General features: G+C 38.0%; 1 protein-coding gene across 1 annotated transcript in view; it reads left to right on the top strand.

Moving 5' to 3' along the window:
• TENM1 (teneurin transmembrane protein 1) overlaps nucleotides 1–26,408 on the top strand; it is a 781,733-nt gene that overhangs the window by 285,986 nt on the left and 469,339 nt on the right. Inside the window, exon 3 of the mRNA XM_014306575.2 lies at nucleotides 24,774–24,875. The gene's annotated coding sequence lies outside the window, so the exon portion shown is untranslated. The remainder of the gene's footprint in view (nucleotides 1–24,773; nucleotides 24,876–26,408) is intronic.

Raw genomic sequence — 26,408 nt, 5'->3', positions numbered from 1 at the left:
GAGACAAAGATGAGTTTGGTGGGTCAATTTTACTTTGAGAGCTTGAGAAGCACAGGAAGCCCAAGTGATGATCCCAGAGGGTTGAACACAGAGGTTTCACCCTCCCAGATATACAAGGGCCTTAACCTTAAAACCACTGCTCTCAGCACGGAGCTGTCTCAACACTGCATTAATGGTTTCTCCTCTTTGTGCATGTGTAGAATTGAAATCCCTCTTGGGGAGGAAGCTTATTCCAAGCAAATTCCTAATCAGCTGAAAAAAAAACTGAAATATTCTTTCACTTGATTAGGTACTTCCTGCCAAATGCATGCGCATGCCAGGTCTTGAGCCTGGTACTGGAGCTGAGCCTTGAAGGAGGAATTGTCTACACAAGGCTTCTCCTGCAGTTTTGGGATCCAGTGCTGATTGCAACCAGGTCTGGTGAGAGAAGTGATCATAAATACACCACGTTTCTGTGTGGCTCATGAAAAATGAAGAGCAGGTTTGGCCCAAGGCAGGTGTTGTGGTCAGATCCTGTCTGCTCTGCGTGGAGTTTTTGGTCCCTGGGTACCTCTTGTGTGGGGCAGGAGTTCATGTTGCAGCATCTCCTGCTGGGCTTCACTCCCAGATCCTCCAGTAATGATATCTGAGGGTTATCTGGCTGCACTGGCCAAAGATGCTCTGCTAAGACACCTTCTCCTTCAATTCTTTCAGGTCCCATCAGCTTTCATAGCCTTGTATCTTTTTAAATCCTTTGACATTTGAAACACTGTTCCCCTGCAAGGCCTTCTCCTAAATCCCAGCTTCTCAGAAGGCCCAAGAGGACAGGGTTGGCCAAGGGTGGAGCTGTTCTGGGTTTGTTGGTGGTGCCTTGTAGTGAACAGTGTGTTCAGAGCTGCTCTGCTGGTTCTGCCTATCACTTTGACAGGGAAGGAGTGTGCTGGGATATGATAAATCACTAAATTGTCACTTCTAAATGCTGCTTGCAATGCAAACATTGTGTATAAACCCTCCTAAATGGTGTTAAATTTGTCTGCTATACTTCTTCCCTCCCACCCCACCACTGCTGCTCTAAGTATGATGTTCCTACCGTAAGGGCACTTGATTGGTTCATTGTTGTAACATTGGTTTCAAAATGACTACGCGTCTCTAGTCAGTTTCCTGCATTCCTGTATACAACAGAATGGACAGATTCTTTCCAAATGGTTTTACAGATAAATTCCAATTCTTTGCCAATACCTATAAAAACGAAAAACTTGACAGGTTTTGGTGTTCTACACCCATCCCTCCGTGTGAATTTTCTGGCAGCTTTTGGTCCCTCTGGGGGAGGGTAACCCGGCATGACCCCCTCTCATTCCCCCCTCACCTGCTCCTCCATCACAGCCTGGTGTGACGTCCACGTTTCAGAAGGCTTGATTTATTATTTTATGATATATATTATATTAAAACTATACTAAAAGAATAAAATAAAGGATTTCATCAGAAGGCTAGCTAAGAATAGAAAAAGAAAGAAAGAATGCTAACAAAGGCTTGTGTCTCAGACAGGGTCTGAGCCAGCTGACTGTGATTGGCCATTAATTAGAAACAACTCGATGAGACCAATCACAGATCCACCTGTTGCATCCCACAGCAGCAGATAATCAATGTTTACATTTTGCTCCTGAGGCCTCTCAGCTTCTCAGGAGAAAAAATCCTAACAAAAGGATTTTTCAGAAAATATCATGGCTACACAGAACCATTCTTTGTTTGCCTAAAGAGGGCCTGAGCTGTGGTGCTGGACTCCACAGGGTATCCACAGTCCCCTGGATTTTGTTGAGTTTTAAGTAGATGCAAAGTTCCTTCCTTCTTGAATAGAATTTTTCAGACTGGCTGAAAGGCAATTCTCTCAAATGTTTTTGTGGAGTATAAATAAGCTACAGTGAGACTAAAACAGCATTTCAATCAGTTCAGCTCATTGCCAGTCACTGTATCAGTACTGGTAAAGCAAATAGATGGAGAAAAAAAAGTTTGCATGGATAGTCTTTTCAATAAATAGCATAGAATAAGTTCATTAACTAACTCCTTTTGGATGCTTTGAAAACATTATGGTGATCATAGCTTTGCACTATCTGATTCAGATATGATTGTGTTCCTATAGTTTATTTCTCAAGGAGAAATCTCAGAGGAGACTACAAAAAATACTTGAAAGATTTAATTAAAATCTGTTCTCTCACATTTAATACTGCCTAATACTTTTAATTAATCTGAATATTCCTAATTGCTTCTGTAATTTTTGCCATGTGTAAATAGCTAATTAAAGTATTAACCACCATCAAATGTAGTCTAAAATTAAATATATAAATGCTCTGTTGCTGATTAAGAGGATTACATGAAAAAATAGTCAACTTTCAGGTATGAATGCTTTCTGACTGCAAATAAAGGCAGATTAGCTGTAGTAGAAAGGGAAGTAAATAAAGGAAGTTCATGCAGTTTCTTACTGAGTTTATAGTTTCCTACTGAGCCAGCCAATAAAAGACTTGTATCGCTCTAATGGTGTTTAGAGAAGTTTGGAGGTTGCTGGAAACATCACCAGTTAGTTACAGCCTTGAGGGACTGTCTGTCAATGGAGAGTGCTGGAATGCAATATATTCAGCCTCCTTTACTGGGTTTCGAGGACCAGATGGTAGGGGACATACTTATGACCTGCATCCTCTGAGAAAACTTCCTTTCTCATTTTCAGAGTCATGTCAAAGGTAGAGAGAGCTCCTGGAGGTTGCACTACAGAATAGCCTCATATTTGTTTGTGAGCCAAAAATGGATGGTGACAAACTTAGTGCATAGGCTGAAGGAGAATAATTTGACCTTTTCTTCACGATCAGCTCGGGAACACCATCAACACAAATTCTCCATAAAGATATCCTCTGGCATAGCTGTCTGCTGTAATGAAATAGAAGCCAATATCTCTTAGCTTAGACCAACCTGAACCAGAGAATTCCTGTGAGTGTCTCTGGAGTGTGCTCCTCAGCCATTATGGCTCTGGAATCAGCTCATGCTGAACTAATCCATCCCTCCCCTGTGGCATGGAATGCCATAATCAGGCATGTAAGGAAATCTCTCAGGTAATCAGGTGTTGGGAATTTTTAATGGGGCAAAATTAAAAGCTGCTCTTACTATAAAGACCAATAGAAACAGTTTGCTGAAGGAAGCCAAAGCAATATTTTGATTTCAGTTTCCACTGATTATTCTGTGATTTGATTATTTGATTATAAGCTTCAAGATTTTCAGAATTTTAGGTCATTACTCCAGGTCCTTATGTTACTTATGGCAACATTCCCCCTCACAAACTTATGGACTAGAGATAATCAAATAAGATGTTTCAGTATGGGATGCTATTATTATTTTTTGGTCCCCTGAAAGGCCTCTATAGATAAATTAGACAATTAAATCCTTTAGCAGTCATTACTCCCAGTGGCACTTCTGGGTTCTATTACAAAAATGAGATGGTGCAGGCTCTTGAGTTGGCAAAGCCTCAAACCAGTAATGAAAAGCTGAAAAAGCTCTTCGATTTAAAATAATCTCCAAAACTGTCAGACATTTCCTACAATATATAGAAAAATCTCATCAGGTTTTGTCTTTGTTATTTCAATAATGTCTCAGATATAGTACATTTTGCCTCTTCCATGTATGTTCCAAGGGCTTTTCTAAATTATTTTCCTGTTAAAGTGACAGATAGAGACTGGGTTTGGGTACCTTTTATGCTCTTTTTTATGGAAAACTAAGCCAAGAATAGAAGAATTTCACTTCTTATTCTGGTAGTACTTTCATGTTATCAGAGTGCTCACAACTAGGAAACATTATTTCAGGTACAGTGCTCCATAACTGGGAATCTTCCCAGTTATGAGTGTTCTCCTTAGGTAGACCTGCCACTGTTAGTGAGGCATGAATTTTGGGAATGAGGTAATTTATATTTCTGTCCTCTGGTTTAGAATTATTAACCTCAGCCTCACATCTCAGTTTTAGAAGATGAGACCCAAAGGATAATATTGTAATATTTGTCCCAGCTGATTTTTCCTGTAGCCTGTACTCACCAGTCAAGGCAGCAGTTGTCCCTCTGTCCTCCTTCTGAACAGTAGACTTCTCCTAGTAAACTATATAAATAATTCTACAGCTTCTTCTGGCATAGAAACAACATTTCAACTGAGAATGGTGTACAAGTTGTGGTGGGTTGGGTTGGGTTGGTTTGGTTTTCCCACATAATGCAAATCAGGAGTACTGGTATCAGAAAGTGTCATTTGGTTCATTAAGTGTTTTACTGCTGCTGAACTATTAAACATATTTTATGGCTTTGTAATTTAATTGATGTAGGCATAAGTTACAAACAGAAAGTTAATATTATGATAATACTTTTACATAAATCAGATCTTTAATAGAAAATTACCAGTCTGACTTGACTAAAAATTGTTCTGTTCTTAATCATACTAAATATACCATTGGATACTGCACTTGAGCTTTTGAAATCATCCCCTGAGATTCTGGAAAACTTGCATAAAAATGTTAAATTTCCTTTGTTTTCATTGACATTTTGACTTGATTAGCTGAAATTATAGTATCTCAAAGTATGGGTAATTCTATTCATGTCATTTTTGCCTCAAGTAGTGGCATGTTGCAGATCATTTTTTTTATTCTGAAGCATGTTGGCATTTGTGGTGGTACTGTCAGAATCACAGGATTTCATTGATGTACATTTATGAACTTATTATTTCTGGCATCCTTTAGAGACCTGAACTATTTTCCATATCAAAAAAATTCAATAATCTAGCATGAGATCTCTCCTCCTCTTTGTTTTGGAGGTAGAGTGTGGGTACTCTGATGGGAACCAGAGGCAGGTGTATCTCCTCTCTGGGACTCCCAAATTTTTGGTGACAGAATATGAACAGTGTTAAGGGAATGAGGCAGCTGATTGTAAGGAAAAGAAAACCTCATGAAAGGGAGCTGAATGTTCTGCAGCAGAACTGGTGATGACCCAGCTTCTGCCACAAAGCTCTCATGGCATACAAGGGAAAAAATATTTTCCCAGATAGTCACCATCTGTGTTTCATTTTGTTGCTTTCTAACTTAGTAACCAAGGTCTGACTTGGAGAAGTACTGAGGGCTGAGACCTGTCTTTTGAAAGCATTAAGTGCTGTAACAGAAAATATCATTATGGAAACAATGTGGTCCCACATCCTCAAATTCTGCATCTGAAAATAACAGACATTTTGTTTACTTGATGCTTAATGTGCTTCATCCATAAAATGGGAGTCATATATTTACCTGGAGTTGTTGTGGAAATTATGTTATTTCTTAATTAGAAGCCATGCATGACCCTGTAAAGAACATGGGTCTCTGGAAACAAATGCAGTCTGTCTGTGATAACAATTAGAGCTGAGTTCTGAAGACATTGTATTTTAAAGGTTGCTCTTTAAATTCATTGTTTTCTGACACTTCACCTCTCTGCCCTCAAAGGTCTAAAGTTTATTCTTGAAGTCATTAAGCACAGTTGATCAAAATTCTTTTTTTTTTCTTTTTTGCACACAGTGTAGGAAATCAGCAGACAATACTGGTTACTTTTCATTCTCCTCATAGAGATGAACCTTAGAACTTGATTGTGTGTATGTAGATTTAATGTGGAATTATGTGCCTTCTAACTTTGGTAAATAAACTGTCTCCTCAATCAAATGACAAACATATACATACAAAATACATGGAAAGGGGGAAAAAAACCAGAAAGAAATAACTATTTTACCACTTAACTTCCCCTCCTGTGCCATGCAGCCCAGGTTGGAGGTGCTCCTTTTCCTCTACACAGTAAGAATTTGCCAATGACAAAACATTTGACAAATCAGGCAGAAATGTTCTGCACATGTATCTCTGTAAACAGATCCTTATGCAGCCTGTTTGAAAATCACAGCGAGAATCAGCAGAAGGGCTTTCTTAGTGATGCTAATGCACAAACATTGACCAAAAAAAAACCAGTGATAAAACAGCAGAGAAATGTGGCAGAGGAATTATGAATTCCTAAAATTATAATGATGTCCAACTTGCCTCATCTTCTTGTCTCAATTTTTTTCTCCTTTCTGTCTACAGAATGCAGTGAGTTTTACATAAATGCTGGCAAATAACACGGGAAATTCAGGTCAAATTGGCAGATTAGTAATTTGTAAAACACAATGAGTGTTAGACAGCCATAGATATTTAGCTTATATTGGTTGGTGTTGTGTTGAACCTTTTAAACTCTTAGAAAGACTTACTTCAGAGCTGGAGAATTGTTTTGGGGGTTTTCTGTTGGGGTGTTTTTGGTTTTGTGTTTGTTTGTGGGTTGGTTGTTTGAGCTTTTATTTTTCTCTTTTTTAAACATCTGAGGAATTCTACATGTCTGTAGATATATAAAATATTGTTAGATATGGGAGACATTCTGTTGCTGAAGGATGTAAACCTATAATATAAACAATTGTTGGATCGAAAAGATTTCCTGTCACTGCAGATTCTAAGTCTATGCATTGTTTCTTTTCTAGTTCTTTGCATAGGTTAATCATATTTGTTGACAATTTTGTTAAAGGACAACTCTTTGAAATTTAAATTTCCCCTTTACTTGTTTGCTTATTTATGCAGGAAAAATATAAATCTAAATCTTGGTTGAAGATCAGAGAAATTGTCAGTTTCATGTTGGTGGTCAAGGGTGTAGAGTAATGTGCATTTGTTCTTGGTTAATGACACACTCACTCACTGTGGGTATAAAAAGGTTCTTAGTGAGGCCAAAACAAAGGTGCTTCCAGAAAATGAGTATATGACTTATATAAACTTACTTATACTTCGATTCTTTGGGTGATACAATGCTATTTCAGGAAGGAAGAGCTCATCAGGTTCTGAGTGTGCGGTGACATTGAGGATATTTGGAACATGCTTCACTGGGGTGCCAGAAAATGTCGCTGGGACATGAGGAACATCTGTCTGTCCAGAAAATTTCTGATAGTATTTTGGAAGCAGATGAAGTTGTGGAAGACGCTCAGCTTATTTTAATTACCAGCCTCTGGAAATGAGGAAGTTATAAAGAGGAATGTGTGAAATGAACAACAGGAGAAAATAAAAGACAAGTGTCTATTGCTGCCGCCTGGCTATGCTTGCACCTGCAGTGTCCTGGTGATTTCAGTACTAAGCACTGAGTGCAGACCTTCCTCTTCTGAACAGTATCTGGGCTAATTTTGGAAATAACCTTTCTGGATTCTTCAATGCATCCTTGTAACTGGTGTCCTAGACTCTATATTTCACCTTTTCCTTGTGTCATCTGGCATATAACCTAGCTCAGATGAGGGTGATGCATCATTTGCTGAGCTGAAATTAGAGAGTAAGTTAATTAGATGTGAGAAGTTTTCCCGTTTTGTAACAGACTAAAAACAGCTGTAGAAGATTAAATTACTGTATCATTGAGGGGAACAAAAGCCATGGTTTAAATCCAATTGTGCTCTGTGGTTAAGAAATATTTTATTTAGAACTACAGTGCTTTAATAAATTATTTTTTTACAAATGTCCCCAGGTGCCACACCCACAGTGGTGTGATTCCACCAATGCCTGGGGCAGCCTGTTGCTGTTCTTCTACCACTTGCTATTTGGGAGAAGAGGCCAACCCCCATATGGCTACAAGCAGCTGCATTTTAACTTCATTCACTCCAAGAGCTCTGTTTATTTATTTTTTTTTAACTACAAAGCAATCAATTTACATCTTGCCATGAGATGTGTATGGAGGGATCTCTGAGCCCCTGTGGTCTGACCTGTGCTCTTTGTGGTTTCAGCAGTGTGCAGAAATTTTTTACATGGTTCTGTAATTGATAGCCCTGCAAATATAAACCTCACCTGTATTCACATTTCATTGTAGGATTCAGACACGTGTTTCTTCTTTAAAAGAATTTATAACACCAACTTATTTCAGGCTACATTTTAATCTTCTCGCATCTACAACTTCTTCTCTGTAGGGACGTTCCTGCTCGATGGAACAAGAGGCTTGTGTGAAAATCAGATATATAATGTTTGGATTTGTGCAGGCTACTATGAGAGAATAGAAAAATTCCAGCTGAAGGAATAGTATACTTGAACAAGTGGAGGGGCTTGTTTGTTTGTTAAAAAAAGGATAAAGGCCCTTTAATCCTGTACTTTGCCAATTCTGGGGCATTTTACTCCCTATTACCCTACTATTTTTAAAGTAATTGCCTTAATTAAGATGAAAAAGGTGATTTGCTTATTCTTCTGACAGTTACAGGTGACCCAGGAAAATTGACCTTGTTTTCCTTCCAGAGAGATTTAGCTATGGATCTGCTGCTTGCCTGGCTTGGGCATCGTGTAGCCTGGCAGGCTGCAAGCTGCACAGAATTCATGCTGCACTGAATTCATGCTGTCCTATATGGAAACTCTGCCCTGGGTGAATTGGCATCATAAAATGAACCAGAGATACAGGACTCTCACAGAAACAGTCCTGACTTACCCAATATTTATGAAAAATGCTCCTTTTAGATACTCACTTATGGTTTTGCCACATACATCACCTTCGTGCCCTATAACTAAAAATATAGATTGATATCCTCCTCCAAAGGGGTTTTTTAACCTGGTGTAAATCTTAAATGGAAAGTTTGGAGTCTCTGTAATCAGCCCATTTGAAGCTCCATATCGGAAAATCCAGCAAGTGAACCACATTTTAAACACTGATACATTTTGAATTTTAATAGACTTTATTACAAGCCTTCAAATTAAAAGCTGTCAGGAGAGATAAAAGGTTGGGGATTTGGATTCAAAGGGACTTTGATTAGACATAAAGGTCAGCAATGGTGGCAAAAAGTCAATGCATCTAAATTAAGCATAAACCTCTGGAAGAGAATATGCTAATCTTTCATGTAAAGTACTTGTCAGGCTGATCTTGGCTCACATCCACAACAGTTAAACTATTTTCTGTGATGAAATTTTAACAAATGGTAATCCATGTGTAATTTGCCTGTCAAGTGTGTGCCATTTGTTTTTACAAATGTTAGATTTTAACTGCTAAGGAATCATATTATACTACATAATGTGCTCCCGATTAAAGGTTTTGTTTTAGAATCTTTAGCTCAGTTTTTAGCTGCAACTTTTTTTTTCCTGGGGGATGTAAAATGCAAATGGGAGAAAAGGAAAAAGAAAGAAAATCAAGACTCTAAATGTCATTGCTTTGTGTAAAACTAAGTGTAAATGTATAAATCAGGCTTTAATTGAGCAGCTACTTCAGGAGCTTAAAGTTATAGTAACTGTTAATATTTCTGGATGTGAAATTAAGAATCTGCACTGTTAGTGAGCAAACTCATTAAGGACATAAAAGGATGACAGGATGAAAAAGGATTTACATTTAGAGAATCTTCTGTAAAATTATAAGAAATGACAGGCTCCATTTTTTGATGCTGAAATCAAGGTTGCATGTCTAAACCACAATGACATTGTGGCTGGATTTTGCATAGCTGAGAACTAATAGGAAATTAATAGAGTGTAATACAGGCCTATTGGGCTCAGTCTAACTTGGTAGCTTTGATGTGGAAGAACAGAAGGCATAATTTCAACCTTTGTTTAGTGTGCTGGACAGATAGCTTCACTAACATCTAACTATGGCTGGGATTAAAACTGTGATGGATGGCACCACAGCACATTCTTGACAGCTTTTCTGTTCAAATACAAATTTCTGTCACAGTCCCAGAATGTTTGAAAGTACATTCTGAGATGAAATATTGTAGCTGCAACAAGTCCAGTGTGAAGCTGTTACGCTTTGAAAGTAAAAATAATTACAAACTGTACATCTCCTAGGCACATATCTGTATTAATAATGAATAGTAGTAAATACACTGGAGTATACTAATGAAATGTTATTGAACACACAAGTTTTGGAAACCATAAGGTTATCAATCTGTCAAGGAAATTGCCAGTGCATCTGTCTGGTTTTTGGGGTCTTCTACCTCTTTTAGGCAAATAAGTATTTTGAAAAGTTATTGTAGATCCTGATTTATTCTACCTTTCATAACAACAATTTAGAATATTTTCTTGATTTTTTTTAAATGTTCATCAATTTCTGTATGAAAAAATATTTCCTTTCACTTAAGATAGTCACTATTGCCTCCAAAAAACTCTGGTTAAACCAATGCTTTTATTGAAGCACTCATAGATGGGATATTGTACTTATTATAGCAGCAAAGTAGGTCAGAACCTCACTGTTTGACAGATGTGACATACAAATTCCCTACCTCCATATTAGTCACGAATAAAAGGAAAAAGAAGCTGATTAATGCAGGAAAATGTCTGCATTTAAAGAGCTAATACCTGTAGCGATTTTCTTCTTTGTGCTTAACTGTTAATTGAAGGAGAGACTTAAACTTTATCCCATTGCAACCGATTCCCAGACAAGCACGGGGAGTCCAGCTGACACTGCAAATGGCATAGAGCTCTGTAATATGAGCCATTGATTTAGCACAATAAGAAAGAAAATTGGACTCCATGAAGTGAGAATAAATTGTCTGACTGCTGAATCTGTGTCATGAAATCTGATCTCTTGCTCATGTGTTGTCCATGGGATGAGGTCATTGTCAGCTTCCAAAGAACTCCCAGTGGTCCTCTGGTGCCATTGTACTCTGGGCTACCTCAGTTATCTCAGCAGAGGTAAACACAGGTGAGGTTGCTGTTCATGTTGAATAGTCTGTGGTCACACTTGTCAAAGTATCAAAGAACTCAAAAGTGGGGCAGAAATATCTTAAATGTCTTCAAACACACCGCGTGTATTTGTTTGAGGTAACATTGATGAAAGTATCGTTCCATTTTAACCCAAGTACTTTAGTACATCATTCTAAAGGGGAAAGCACAGACCCCAAATACTCAATAAATGGGCAATTAACCTGTCTCCTCAGTGAAGTCTTGGTCTTCTGGGAATTTATTTATGCATTTCTAAATACTGTTGCTAAGTGGGTCTTGACTGCTCTCAGAGCAATGACTGTGTGCAGTCTCCTAAAGCAGCTCAGAACAGAGGGACCACCTCATTTCACACTACACTGGCTGCATCCTTGCTGCAGTAATGTACTGCTTTTATTTATTCTTGGCTTAATCTGTCAACCGTATAGCATTTACACCAACACTTGGGATCCTCCCTATAAAAGTCATCGGTTGAAGAAACTGCTCAAGAAGGCTGAAAAACTGAAGTACTTAGAATTTATTGCAGTCAAAAATACTAATAGTTGTATATAAAACAGAGTAGGGGAATGGCAGAGAGATGAATGGATATGAAATACATATTTTAATATTTATTTTTAATTAAATGGGGGTAAAATGACTGGGATGCTGTTTTTAAAATTCAAAATATTTTGGTTTGACTGTGTAGATTTGCAGGAGAGCCTGGACACATGGTTCCTTGACCATGGAGAAATCTGCCTAATGGGTCTTCCCCAGACCCATCCCCATGTCCCTGCCACAGAAAGTCGACAACCAAGTGTAAATTTTGGCTCTGTCAAAGTTTTCAGGTGAACTTTCCCAGAGAAATTCCTTGGAGTCACCTTAGTTAGGAAGCTATTCCGTTATTTAAGTTCAAATTTGGACTAAAATATCAAGTAACAAAACTCCCTGCAGCTCAATTCTATTCCTTCAATTGGCTCCTCTAACTCCTGTCCATCCTTTTAACTGAATGTCATAATTCCCACTTTTCTGAGGAAATCAGCATTGTCTTATATGACCAGAAACTTATATTTTTTTCATCAAAGTAGAGAGAAGAAACATAATGTTACCTGGATTTGTGTGATGGATAATATCTTGACATTAGTCTCTTAAATGGAAAGGACTTTCAGGCTTGAATACTTTTCTTAATACTATATTTTATGGAGAATGTGTTTCCTCAAATAGGCAGGAACCTGGACAGGATTGTATAAGTAAAATGAAAGACATTCGGCTCCATTTAGCAGAGAAAGGGCTGCAAGGGGGCTGTTACCTGGCTTGTGGTTGTGCACATATGTTGTCCTAGTTTGAGTTTCCATCATGGGCCAAGGTCAAGAGCTGCCTGGAATAGGAAGTAATTTTTAACCTAGGTTTATTTAGAAAAAAATGCCAGTTTAGAATATAATTTTGGCTTACATTTAGAAGTATGCTATATTTCATCAGATCTTGAATGACTAACCTTGTGCATCTTTCTGCTGATGTTTAAACAACAGCCTGAGCAATATTTCAGTCTGTAAGACACTAAAGTTCAGGCATGAGTGCATTCCTTTGCTCAGCAAGACACCTGTACTAGGTAGATGACCTTTATCTTGAGGAGAAAGGATGGCTGGACTCCCAGAGTATCTCACTGGTGTCAGGTTTAGTCTGCAGGACCACCAGCAGAAAACCACGCTGGTCTGTCACCGCAGCTTCACCCAAGGCACGCTGAGCAGCACATTTGATCTCTGGCAGCAGTGGAGGCATACCCATTTTAGCTGCTCTCTCCTTCTCCTATTGTTTTCCAAATAATCTGGAAGCAAATGAGTTGGGTTTGATACCAAAATATTTTACTACTCTGCTGGCATAAGTATGAGTTTCCTCATTTTATTTATTTTCATGTCGTCCTGCCTGAAGTTAGAAAGAAACTACAAAAAAATTACTAGGAGCTAATACCAAATGCATTACAGATATAACATTTATGAATAAAATACTTATTTTGTAAAGCTTTTGCTTTGTGAACCTTGGTGATATAAGAACACATAACCTTTGGTATCTTCTTTTCAACTGTAGGAATTGGGTAGGATTGTGTGCTTGGGCTTGCATTGTCTTCTCAGAATGCCTTTGTGACTAAAAGTAATCTGTAGAATGAGAGTAAAGTTCTGTAAGGAAAGAAATGAAATAAACAAAATCAACTTCAAACTGTTAGAAGTTCTCTTCTCAGCATGGTAGATGAATGTGTGCACTGACCCATGCAGCTGGTGCTTGAGAGTGTAACCTGCTGAGGTGAGAGCTGGTTCATGTTTTAAGGAAACACAATTTCTCATCATAGCTGTGTTGCTAAGGGATAGCTCATGTTTCTCCTCTTTCTTATTCTCTGTCAGATTTCAAAGACCAAGAGGAAAAAGTTGACTGTGTCTTGCTTGTTCATAGTGAAGAGTTAGGAATTGATTGCAAAAGTAAGAAAACTTTTGAATAGACTATACAATATGTAGCTCAATTCTTCTCTTGAGATATCCCCTTCACTCACTTCTTAGTAGTCAGTGGTATTTTCCACATTTCAGCCCTTCTCCTTAAACCAGACTTGGTGATTTCATGTTAAAGGAAGGTGGCATATCACATCTAAAGTAATGTTTTCTATCTTGCACCTCGGTGCTCCTCATAGTTCACTTTTTTCCATATTGGTGGCATGACTGATCCAATGGAAAAATAACCCTGAAAAAGATAATGCTTCTCAGAAGCCAACTAACTCATCTCTCCAGAAGACATGGATTGGCAAGAAAGAGGAGAATTGTCCCCTTCAGTTTCAGCTCAGTGTTAAACTGGCTTAGAAGCAGCCTGGAGCTGCACTTGCAGAAATACTGAATCGCAAACAGCACAGTGGATGTAAATAAAAAAAAAAAATCTTATCTTTTATATACTTCATTAACCTTATAAATAACCTGAGAAAATTAAAAAAAAACCAAAGGTGACTCCATTTGGATAAGCACATAAATAAAATATATGAGCCCCAGAAGTAAAAGGAGAGCAGTGGAGCTTTCTCACACTGAAGAATGCAAACCAAGGTTAGCATGTGGGGGCCCTCTGGTCCTCCCCAAGATTATATAAGCTGGGACATTACTGATGAACTAACATGACGAAAAAGTAGCATTAAAATCATGTGCTGTGTAAAAGGAGTTTAATTCTCCATCTGACATCTTTAAGATCCAATATTAATAATTCAGCTGAGTGTTAGTAGCCTTTTCTGCTGTAGCCCACTAATGACAAGCTTGTTTTCTAATGTTTAACGCCTGCTGTGCAAGTGGTACTTTTAACAAAATACATTTGCTGCAGGCTCTTTGACATGGCTTCACACTGAGATAAACACAATTAAGCATGAGCTATTTAAAATGCTTTTCTCTTGTGCTTGTTTATAATTGGTCTTTTAAAATCTATTTTTATTATTAATTTTAAGGAATGTGTAACAGATTTGATAGCACAGTGAGGGTGTGTTATTCAAGTGTTTTACTCCTGAGATATTCCTGGGTCATCCTCTGTTTGTAATAGCATATTCATATACAAAGACTCAAGAACTGACCAGATTGGTCCTTCTTTTAGTATGCTGTACCATGGGATGTATTGTAGCAGACCATGGAGGATAATCCAAAGGAGTGCAGGCAGGCTAGCTTACATAGCATAAAAATTTCATTAGAAAGTATTTCCTGTGAATCCTCTTTTGTATAAAAAGTCTTATCTTTTCTATATGTCACATCAAAATGTCTTTTAGTAAAAATAGTCTTGCAAAGAATGTCTGCTGAGGCGGGCTGTACTGAATATTCATAACATCTAAGTGTGTGCTGAGACATTTTAGAATAAATATTTTTTTTGTTAAACTGGTTTGGAACATTATTGTTAATCTTCTTCGCATCCTTTCAGGCAGCCCATGCAAGGAAGTTTTTGAATTGAAATAGAAAAGAAAGAAATACTGTCCTCAGTGAGAGCCCACATGCTCCAGGTCTCATTAAAATCAGTGGAAATCTTCTATTGACCTTGCTGAGAGTGGATCTACTTGGCATGGTTTTTGGAGGGGTAAAGGGAAGAAAAGACATGCCGCAAAAAAAGACAAAAGTCTGTTAGAGCCCTCAAGGGCAAGGCTGTTGTAAGGCACATTTTGTGCTCTTCTTTCCAGGCTGCCACTTCTGCTGACTGATTGAAACATCTCTACCCACTCCCCTGGCTTTTTGTAGGGTTTGGTCTGAAAGCACAGCCCTCATGGCAGCATCAGAAAGGAGAAAGGAGGTTCCTTGCATGTTCCTCAATCTGTGCACCTGGGCAGGTGATAACAAAAATTGCTTTCTAATGGTTGGATTTGAAAGAGGCAGTGAGCAGATTTGATAATAGGCTGGTCTTCATCTTAAAAAATGAGCATAAATTGAGCTCTCTGGTTTAGCAATTGAAGTACAGTGAATATTCTAGATTTGCTTATCACAGCCTTTCTGCCCAGTGGCTCCTGCAGCTGTTTGTGGGCAGTGCTGATAAAGATCTGTTCCTGGGTATAGGTAAAATGCTCAGTCTGACAAATCACCCACGGGCTGGCTGACTCTGTAGGGGCTGAGCACTGCACTTGGGAGCATATGTCTGAGTATCAGCCCTGATTCTGACACTGAGCCCCTCGAGACAGAGGGACTTGTTCCATCCTTGAGAACAAAACACTGTGGTCATTTGGCAGCTTGTGCAGCATGGCAGGAGGGCTGACAGGACCTGGGAGGCTGCAAGCTGGAGAGATTTTAGAAAAAAAGCCCTGCAAACTGTTGGGGCTGTTGTGATGGTTAAAACTTAAAAGGGTTTACTGAGGGCACATCCACAGCCATCACAGCTTTCTGGCTCCTTCAGGACCAGTGGCAGCATCCCAAACTATGCTTCCCTAAGGAGGCTTTCAGAACACTATGGGTTTCCCCATAAATCAGTCCAGGCCATACTTAATACCCACAAGGCATGACAAATGATGGATAGATGGCTTAGCTTTGCTTTGAATGTTACCTCCTATGTCCTTTGCTGTAACTGAATTTGTTGGCATCAGATTTGGACTATCCCACGGCAGGATCTGTGGCTCAGGAATGGGGGAGAAAACAGTGTATTCTGAGGAGTATGTGAATGGTAGAAGCCTCTGAGAATGGCTGGAGTGCAAAAAAGGGTCAAAGGAAAGAATATCCCACCTTCCATCAGTGCATGGACATGAAAAGAAGGAAGTCAATTTGGTTGGAAACATTTTGTTTCATTTGTCACACAGCAGTTTTTCACCACCAGGATTCCATTACTCCGCCTTACTGTGGGTCATGGCTGCTGAGTCCTCAGTGCTGTGAAAATTCCTCCATCTAAATCCCTTGCTTTGAACTCTGAAATTATTTTGATGCATGCCTGCTTCTATCTCTGCTTTCATCTAGCTTTTTGAAAGTGACAAATACGTGGCTGAAACATCTCAACTACTGAATAATGTCATTACTTGGTTAATTTTAATGACTTGATTTTGGAGGATCTATGATAAAATATAACACCCAGGGATATTTATCCTAGTAACTTTAAACAGGTACTGGGTTTTTTTGCTGTCTCTAATGTGTTGCTGTGATGACATTAGTGGAAATGTATCCTTTGTCCAGACTGAGTCTTGTATGGAGAGCATTGAGATAGCAGAAAAAAGGTCCTTTTGAAAAGAAATTATTGGTATAACAAAACCAAGTGTTCGGGGAAAAAAATAAGGCACATTTTGGAGTATTATATAACAATCAGAACTGGTTTCTTTAAGAGATCCAGGTTTGCTCTAGTCAGGCTAATGAAATCCTACTTTCATTTGAACTCACATGTCTGGGATGTCTGTAACATTTAAATATTTATAGCTTTGACGGTTCACCAGGTCTGTAATAAGCACAGGGGAAAATAAATACATTATGCAAAGGGTGATTAATTTTATCACATAGTCTTCGATGGGGCAGCTGTTTATTTTCAGTGTTCATTTTCCTGGATCAGTCAGGTAGACAGCTGTTCTTTTAGGGCATTTTTGTTAATTTAAGTAACTTCTTTGAATTGCAAATCTACAACCATATTCACTTCTAAAAATTCAGCCTCCAGCTCATAATTATATCATCAAAAAAAATCTTTGGATCGCTAATTCAAAAATATCTACTTGTCAGAGATATTTCAAACAAATGCAAAGCATATACACTCTAAATCATCTGATACATCAATGTCTATATGAAACCGAATATAAAATGTCCAGGTCTGCTGGATTTCTGAAATAAAAAATATAATGTACATTCTGTACATTCCCACAATTCCACAGCAAGCTTGAAATACTGTTGTCTCAAATATGACTTCATAAATGCTTGTTAACATCAATAGGCTGTTGCAATGATAAAAATATGATAAGTGGTCAGCCTGTAATTAATCTTTTTATTTTTTAAATGGCCTTGGATTTTTGCCCAAGCTCAGAGGACTTGAGAGTTATAGGATAGGGAGAGGAAAGGAGTACTGCAGAGTGGGCTGGCACTTACCACACTGTACAGGGACAGGGCTTTTTGTGCATTGGAGCTGTCAGAACAACTGCAGTGGAGAAGAACTTGCCAGTGTAGCCACCCATGGAATTCTCAGACTTACAGTAAACTGTTGCAGTCAGTGCACGACTATTCAGGTACTCATTTTGTATTCACACTCTCAGGCTTGTGCTATAAATATTTGTGTCCCTTTCAATTCATGTGCAAACATACCTCTCAGCTACCATAGTTTTATGATGCCATTACTGGAATGTTGCATTAAAATTAATTCTTTGTATTTCAAAATGCTCAGCTACAGAAAATGTAACATTATGGCTCCAGTAGATCAATCATACTTGGTGGTGTAGGCACTTATGCTGAAATTGCCATTGGAAATTTATTGAATGACATATTTTGACCATTCTGGACCAAACTGTAGTCTACTTAAGCTGCAAGTGCAAAATAATTTTTATTTCACTGTGAACCAGAATGTGTTCCATTGTGAATTGATTACTGACCTAGTTTGTTCTGAAATAGCCTCACCTGGAGTGTCTGTTCCCAGCTCAGCCTATTCTGGAAGGCACAGTTTGGAGTGGGAATGAGTAAGGGGTTTAGAAGGACAAATTTCTTGGTGTAATTACACCCATGGCTGATGGAACATGAGAAGGAGAGAAGCCAGACATGGGCAGTGATGGCAAGTTTATACCCAAAGTGTCCCTCAGCAGCACTTTGAATCCAAGCAGGGAATGGGGGCTTGTGCACTCGTTTTACAGGGTGTTTTTCTCATTCAGAGCTGCTACTGGTATATAAAGGAAGATCACGTCCACTGAAATTCTGGAAGGTGGCAAGAGCAGGGGTTAGGTCTAAATCAAACAAATAGAAATTTTGATTGTAAAAATAGAGAAGGAATAAGCTTTTAATATATTTGGCAAATGTAATTTCACCTCTTATGTAATGAATAAGCTTTGTGTGTTTATTTGTTAGGACTGGAAGCTTTTGACAAAGTACACAAACATTCACCTGAATACTTATCATTTATACACGTCTACCAATAGCAGTTGTTTTAATTTGGAAATACTTGACAGAGTATATCAGAGCAAGTGAAGATGTTATTATGATGTAAGTACAAATGATGTTACACTAAATCAGTAGATTGTTGTACCCACAGTTAATTGTAAGATTGTGTCTACTATATCTAGGTAATTAATATGCTAATTAGCTGGTTTAAAGATAAAAGGGGTATTAAAAGAATGCAATAAAGAGCTTGTATTTTTGTCTTTTCCTGTGCAAACACAGCTCCCTGCAATAACTTAATGAGAGAATTTCAAAGGAACAAAACTAACAACAAATGAATTAGAAGCTTAACTAAGTAATTACATGGTATTGCTGAGACCTTTTGGGTAGGGACTGGCATAAATATGTGTTTAGATTGTCATAGCAGCAAATAACAGAGAGAGTGGGAATACTAAGAAATCTCTTTATTTGTTGGAAATTTATTTTTCAGAAGCAGCCAAAGAAAAATTTGAATTAAATGGTGGTTATTGAAATAAATTGTTTTTTGATAGTACAAAGATTGAAAATATATCTAAGGTAGAAGGATGTAAGCTCTTTGAGGGAAAACAGCACAAATAGAAAGTGCTACTCTTTTTTCTTTCAGGTAGCCTTTAATATATTGGCAGAAAAGGGATTGATGTTCAAAAATCACAACCTGTGTTTGTTCAGCACTCTGAATTTGGAATCTGTTCCAAAGGCCAGGTTTTGGTCTGGCCTGAAAGATTAACAAAAAATCTTAGGTGTGGCATTACAAAAGGAAAGATCCTTAAGCACAATGAAAATGTGCCTTAAACTGAGTCTGGATACACATTATGGGCTAAAACATGGTGTAGAAGATTTCAGAACAAATTAAGGCAGGTGTTTCCAGAGAGAAGGTAAGAGAAAAGAAAGTGTAAGAAATCAAGAATTTTTGGGTTGGAAAAATGCTTTCAGAGCTTTAACTGCTTTATTAGAGTTAAATTTCTTGTCTCCAAACACTTCTTTTCAGCTGGAGACAGCCCATGTTTGAAGCCTTCTCTTCTGTCAGGAAGCCACACAGATTTAAACTTGTCAAAATCATGACACTCTCCACACTAGAAAATGTAACTTGAACTACTCTGTACAGCCTCATCTGATATCCATAATGGATAAAGACAAAACCACTATCTATTAATCAGTTTAGTTGGTTAATAATGGGCTTATTATTAATATAAAAGTGCTGTTATAACTAATTTCAAAAGATCCAAACCTACAAAAACAAGCATGCAACAAATATTCTGTTTTCTTTTGTATTTTTATAAACAATTCAACAGTAACAAAAAAAATCTAGCAGCTGCTAAATGAAAGCCAGAAGTTGCCTTAAAAAACAGTAAATATTATTCTGAGAATAAATATTATCAGTTTTAGAACTTGTTATGTGAAGAGATTGCTTTTTAAATATTAGGGTAAAGCATCTTGGACTTTTGATTCAAATTTAAGTCCTATCATATAATTATTATTGAAGAGAAGCAAGGATGATCTATTCATAGCATCTCAGTATTGATAACTGAGCTGCATTTACAAGAACAGGGAGCACTGAAATAATCTGAACATCACACCTCTCCTCCAAATGAAAGTGTGTCTCCTCCTGGCTCTCAGCAATTGAGAGCAGGGATGTGTCTCTAAAAGGTGGAATTTTTTCAGAAGTGTTGGAATGATTTAGAATCCCACTGGGACTGTGTCTAAAAGATGTGCAATTCTACGCTCTGAATATTTAACTGCTGAAGTAAACATCTGAACTTAGTTAACTTCAAGTGGATTAGGACATCACACCACTAAACAGATTCTAACACACAGTTTAAATTAAGTTTTCTGATTTGATTGGTCTTTTAGTTTGTTAATTATAGTAAGAAAATGCGTGAGATGCAATTTATTTTTAGTGTTTTTTGCTAAGGAATGGTGGTTTATGCCTCACATCTATCTGGGTTTTTTCCCTGGTAACTTTGAACCTATTTTGAAACACATTTTATGAAGAGAGAGAGCTCAGAAAAGCAGCAAGTTCCCACAACATGCCAATCCTCAAAGCAGTTTAGTATCAGCCTTCAAGGGTTGGGTGGGGAGCCCCTGTGAGCAGCCCTGGATCTGTTTGCAGTGAGGCTGCAGTGTGTGTGCTCTGTCCTAAACACCAGGAGAGAAATAAGATCAGCATTCACACTTGGAAAGTTTAGTCCTGGACTACTTGGGAATTAAAAATTAGGCTCTGAACCAGACTTCATCAGTTTTCTGTTCAAGATATTTCGTGTTTCAAATGCTAAGGTTTTGTGCTGGGTCAATCTCATTACTTTTTAAAAGGAAATTGTTGAAGATAACTTTGGGGGAGATGAGAGGTCGTGTAAATTGTGTGTGTATATACACACACACACACATATATATATTATAATTTGAGCAGCAGCTGGCTTTATATCTCTGTAGACAGTTAACTGTAGAACTGTCAAAAAGGAAATAAAGGGAATTCACATAAGTGGAACAGACTCTGAAGCTTAGGAAAGAATATGGTTAATGAAATACAGCCACCTAAAAGGCAGTGCTACATAAAATGTAAAAGAGTCCAGGTTATGAATCTCAATAGCTTTGAACAAGCTCAGACCATTGCTACAGAGCCAAGTTGGTATGGCCCAGATGTGGCATTGGATAGGAAACAGCCTGGAGGAGAAGATTTCTTCTTTAATAAAGAGTCATATTCTATGTGGGATTTTATATGGATTTATCTATACATAAATTTATATATGTATAGTAGTTTTCTTTATCATTCAATGCTATCAATTTAAAATGGGTACATTTTTAACCTTTGGCCTAATATCATTACAAAATATGAATCTCTAGTTAAACTTTGTGGTATTTTTATGTCACCCATAGGATCTTTCCGGTTTGGGGTTTGTATCTAAATCACTGGGTTTTAAAATGCATCTTCTGTATGATTTCAGTTATACTTGTGAATGACTAGCATGTCTTAAGTAAAAGATCTCTTGTCCCCAGTGGTGGTTAAAGTCAGAGCTGTCGTCTTTGAGTTATTTTATTTCATGAGCTTTTAATCATACCCCAAGGACATGTCAAGCTCTTGCATGCTCTTTCTTTCAAGTATATTCTTTCACGAACACGGGCTGTGGAGGAGATGCTGTCATCTCTTCTCTTGTTCCACTCCAAGCATATATTCATCATGGTAGGGTAAACTTATAAAAAATCTAGTATCAGTAAATTGCGATTTGGTGAGGTGTGGCACAATTTCAAAGGTTTAAATTTTTGGTGGTTGTAATACAACAGCTAAAGCAGTACAGAATGTGTTTGCAGTAAATCAATCAGTGCAGTCACTCTCTAAATAAATACTCAGTTTGTTAATTAGGTGGAGGCAGTTGCCCTCAAAATTATCTTTGTGACATTTCTGTGAATGTGAATGAATTTGAAGACATTGTGAGGTTTGTTCACCACTTTATTGAACTTTCTATGCCTGAAGCATCAATAAGTATATTTATAGTAAAGCTATTGAACAATTTTGTTGGGTTTTTTTTCAATTATTGTTCTCATGGATCCCAACTGGCACATTCCTTTGTCTCATACACAGCACAGGATCTGAATGTCCCAAAGGTTCACATATTTTCAGAGAGGACCTAACAGCTGGTTTGTCCTGCTTTTACTGCTCAGGATAGGATATTGTCCTGTTTCTGGCAGGTTTTGCTACAAAAGTGTAATGTCTATTGTGATTGCTGTTATTTTTGTATTTGTTATTTTATAGCTTCATAGGTAAGTAAATATTAGGTGGGGACTCAGTGTCTGAGTGTCATTTAGAGCTCCAGGCTCTAAAATTGCCTCCTGTGAAACTTCAGTAATATCTTTGAATGGCTATGTATTAAATGACTGACTCAAATGTTTCTTTGTGCTAAAGGGAGCAGTGCTGCTTAGAGAGCTTGCAGTTTGCAAGACATTTTTGAAATGAACACCAGGAAGCACAGTAGTTGTATTTAAAATTATTTATTGATGGAGAAGTAAGTGAAAGAGTGATATTTAGACCAAGAATTGTTTTCAGGTAGAAATAGCCTGTTTTCCCCTCAAGCTCATTTCTGAATTTCAGGAGAAAAGACAGTCATAAACCTCTAAAAATATCTGAGGCTGAATTACCAGTGCTGAGCACTGCTGCTTTCTCTCTGTGGTACATTAGAAATCCATAGGTATGTCCTTAGCTGAATGTTAAGACTTCAGCTTTGTAGCTGACAGGGTAGCCTGCTTCTGCTTTGGGCTCCAGCTCTAAGTTAAAATTCCCAGTGCTCATGCCAGCCTTTCTTTAGGTGTCTTTGCACTTAATTGTCACAGACATCTTTTATGAAAAATCCTTTCCTTAGGATTTTTTTCTCCTGAGAAGCTGAGAGGCCTCAGGAGCAAAATGTAAACATTGATTATCTGCTGCTGAGGAATGCAACAGGTGCATCTGTGATTGGTCTCATTGAGTTGTTTCTAATTAATGGCCAATCACAATCAGCTGGCTCAGACCCTGTCTGAGACACAAGCCTTTGTTAGCATTCTTTCTTTCTTTTTCTATTCTTAGCTAGCCTTCTGATGAAATCCTTTATTTTATTCTTTTAGTATAGTTTTAATATAACATATATCATAAAATAATAAATCAAGCCTTCTGAAACGTGGAATCAGATCCTCGTCTCTTCCCTCATCCTCAGACCCCTGTGAACACGGTCACACTTAATGAAGTGGCACCATCTGAGGCTGAGGCCAGGTGGGCACAGCTGGGCAGTAGGAAAGGCCTTGCTGAGCCAGGGGCCGCTGGAAATGGTGGGTGCAGGGTGCAGGCCCTGAGCTGAGTGCCGGAGCCAGGTCTGCCTGGGTGGGGGGGAACCAGCCCTGCCCCAGCAGCTGCTGTGCTCTGGCTCAGCCTCCCTGCACGTCTGTGCTGCGATCTGGGCTTCTGGGAGAGCATCATGGGGCAGATGGGGACCATGCACAGAGATCTCATCCTGTCATTGCAGCTTTTGTTGACACAGTCTCTATGCCATGCAAAGAATCTGCCGCTGCTTTCCCTCCGCAGCAGCTTTGCAAGCAGACAGTCACGTACTCCTTGTTGTGCCTTTAGCTAATCAGTTCTGGAAAGGAAATGATGTACAAGATAATCTGAGCATGGAACGTTTATATTATCATCATCTTGACCACAGATTACCTCTTCATTCTAAAAAATGCTTCTGATGTGATGCTTGGAGAGACATTTCAGTAAATTTGTTCTCCAGAAAATTAACTTTGATGAAAAATATTGCTGTCATAGTCATAGACATCTTTAGTCTTTAAAACCCACATAGCATCTTGGAGTACTCAATCAACAAACAATAAAAAATAAATCCAATATCCATACAAGCTATCATCATGCAAGGAGCTTTTGCATTATGGTCTTGCAGCAGTTTGAAATGCCACTTTCTGTACAGGCTTTAGATATATTTGCCACATTAAATAATAACTATGTATGTAATTGAACACACTTAATGATAACTTCTTGCCCACTACAGAATGTTTACTGAATTCTAGTGGCCTAGTGTGACTGAGGTCATGGTACATAAATCTGATTGTATTCCCAAATTAAACTTATATATACTTGTTGTGCAATAACAGCAAAGTAGGAAAATGAAACAAGCCTCTTCCCCAATGTAGCTTTGAGAGCTTGGGAAATTATAGCTCTGTTGGTCAGATTGGTTACATGGGAAGTTATTCCTGGTCCATTGAAATAATTTGTATTAATGCCATGTACTGTGTAAGAGTCTGGTCTTGTGGTCTTTTGAAATATAAAGCATAATTCTGTGACCAAAATATTAGAGATGTTCTGTGATGCACCTGAGATTTTTGTACTTTATGTCTGAATAAAAATTACTAATGCAGAGATATCTCATTTGCAGAAATAAGCAAGCTACTCATACTCTGGATTGCTTTATTTTGCTGGTTATTTGGTTGTTCCTTGCCCAATACCACAACTTATAACCTCTGACTCTCTAAAAAATTGCTTTTATGGTTTACTTTTATGGAGGTTTTTATGTTTAGAGCCCTTTCCAATCTTGAAAGAAATGAAATTTCTTTCAGTAGCTGTTGTCTTGAAGTGTGAATTGTTTAGCATTATGACTTGGCTGCATTTGAGTCACATTGCTGTATAATGGTTGTGCTCTGTCACGTGTTCATGGGGCAAAGAGCAGCACAAGGACACACATTTTGAATGCTACACCATGGGAAGATCCTTAGGTTTCTCAGAAAAAAGTGCATTTTGAACTTAAAGCTTAAATCAAGTAAATTCTGACATTACCAATCATCAATGGACTATTTCTCCAGATGAGAACTAACCCCATCAGCAGCTGTGCACACCCCCCTGAAATCTCCTGTTAATGATTATTTTTCCAACATGGTTTGACTAGCAGGCTGCATACCTATTGAAATCAAATACAAAGAAGTGCAGTGGAAGCTACCTAAAGCAGGATACATGAACTCACTCTGTCTGCTAGTAAAATTAAATTATTAATGGTTTAATTTCTTTTTTTCTTCTTTCCACAGGATTTGAGGTTCCAATTAAATCCGTGTTTGGGCCATTGCTTTGCCTGCCAGTACTTAATCTTTTTAGAAGGCCTCATCACTTATCTAAAACAAAAGAACAAGGTAAGGAGAAAAAGTAATGAAATGCAGCATAGCACATCTGTCAAAGGAATGGAAAGTAGCTTTAAAAAAAATCCAGGATCAATGGCATTAAAAAATTATTTGTTGAGCACTAAATGTGATCATGTTAGGCATGTTAATTGTAAATAATCTGTAAGTACCAGCATGTCCTTGCATACATTGAGGATTTTGTTGTTTGTGTTCAAGAGATTTACTGTTGATGTAGCCACAGGACACAAATGACTGATAGGAGTAGTTGCTAAGTGTACTTCTCTGTACTACTGAGTCCTCCGTAAGATTGTTTGACATCTTAATACTGAACTGTTGAATATAATTAAAATTTCTGAAGATATTTAAAATTCACTTTTGGGTCAGTCTTGATTTATGTTTTTCAAATGTGCAGAATGCAACACTGGGTATTGTATTAAAGGGCTTAAACTGTTTCAGCACTTAGAGCTGCACTACCCTTTGTTGTTGATAATAGATCTGTCCAAAGTACCTGGAATTGACTTTTGCTATGTCACTTAGGATTCCAATAAGATAGAGCAAGGCAGGCATAACTAGAGGTGACAGAGAAGAGTAGTAAAGTGATTTAGCCTTGACAGGCTAAGGATGTAAGGCAGATATGGTTTGAAAAATATAAACCTTTCCTGAGTTGCAGGAGTATAGCCTGCAGTGGCCACCCCTGCAGCCACTGCTGACATGCACAAGAGACAATATTGGGATCTCAGTTCTTTTTTTCTTTTTTTGCCCACTCATTTTTTCTGCATTCTCACATCCCTTCCCAGGGTCAAGTTCAAACTAATATTAGCTGGTGCAGAGCAGGCTCAGTGGCTCCTTAATATGCTTTCACCTCAGGGTCTTTATATGAAAACCAGCAGGTTAGAAAGTTTGTTGGCCTCTCACCTTTTCAACATAAAATATCATGTATTTGGTTTGGGAGTGTTAACCACACATCTCCTCTAGGGTCTCTCTCAAGGATGCTATTTATAGTTTTGCTTTTCAAGCTGTGTAAAGGGTGTTATTAAGTAGCTGGGAAAAAATGTTTAATCATCAGACCATGGAAAGCCATAGGCCAGGCAGAAAATTGCCAGTGGTATTTGTCAGCAGTAAGTAGAACTGGGTTCAGTAGGTGTGTTTGTAAAGCAGATTTGTTGCTGAGGGGAGTTGTCCCTCCACATCCAGAGCTGATGATGGAAATGGCTCACTGATAGAAGCATTCCTGAAGTATTTCCTAGAATTTCTATCAGAAATTACTTTTACATGTGTAGATTTTTGACTTTGCTATGTTAATCCTTTAGGTTTGCCAAATAACTTCCAGGTTTCTGAATCCTGTCTTGCTGTGACAGTGTCTTACAGCACAGTTGTCTTCTAGGTTGCCCATCTACTGCCTCATGTCTGCTAAAATTTCTCATGATATTGGTCTCTGAGACTGAAAAAGATGATGAAACAACAAACATTTCTATAATTTAACAAAATTATAGTAATTCTCTGTATTAATTATTATATATTAACTCCCTACCATTGCTTATGGAA

The sequence above is a fragment of the Geospiza fortis genome, unplaced genomic scaffold (assembly GCF_000277835.1).
Source record: "Geospiza fortis unplaced genomic scaffold, GeoFor_1.0 scaffold157, whole genome shotgun sequence".
NCBI classification, from domain to species: domain Eukaryota; kingdom Metazoa; phylum Chordata; class Aves; order Passeriformes; family Thraupidae; genus Geospiza; species Geospiza fortis.
Note: the sequence above shows the minus strand (reverse complement) of the source record. Positions and strands in the feature narration are given on the sequence as shown.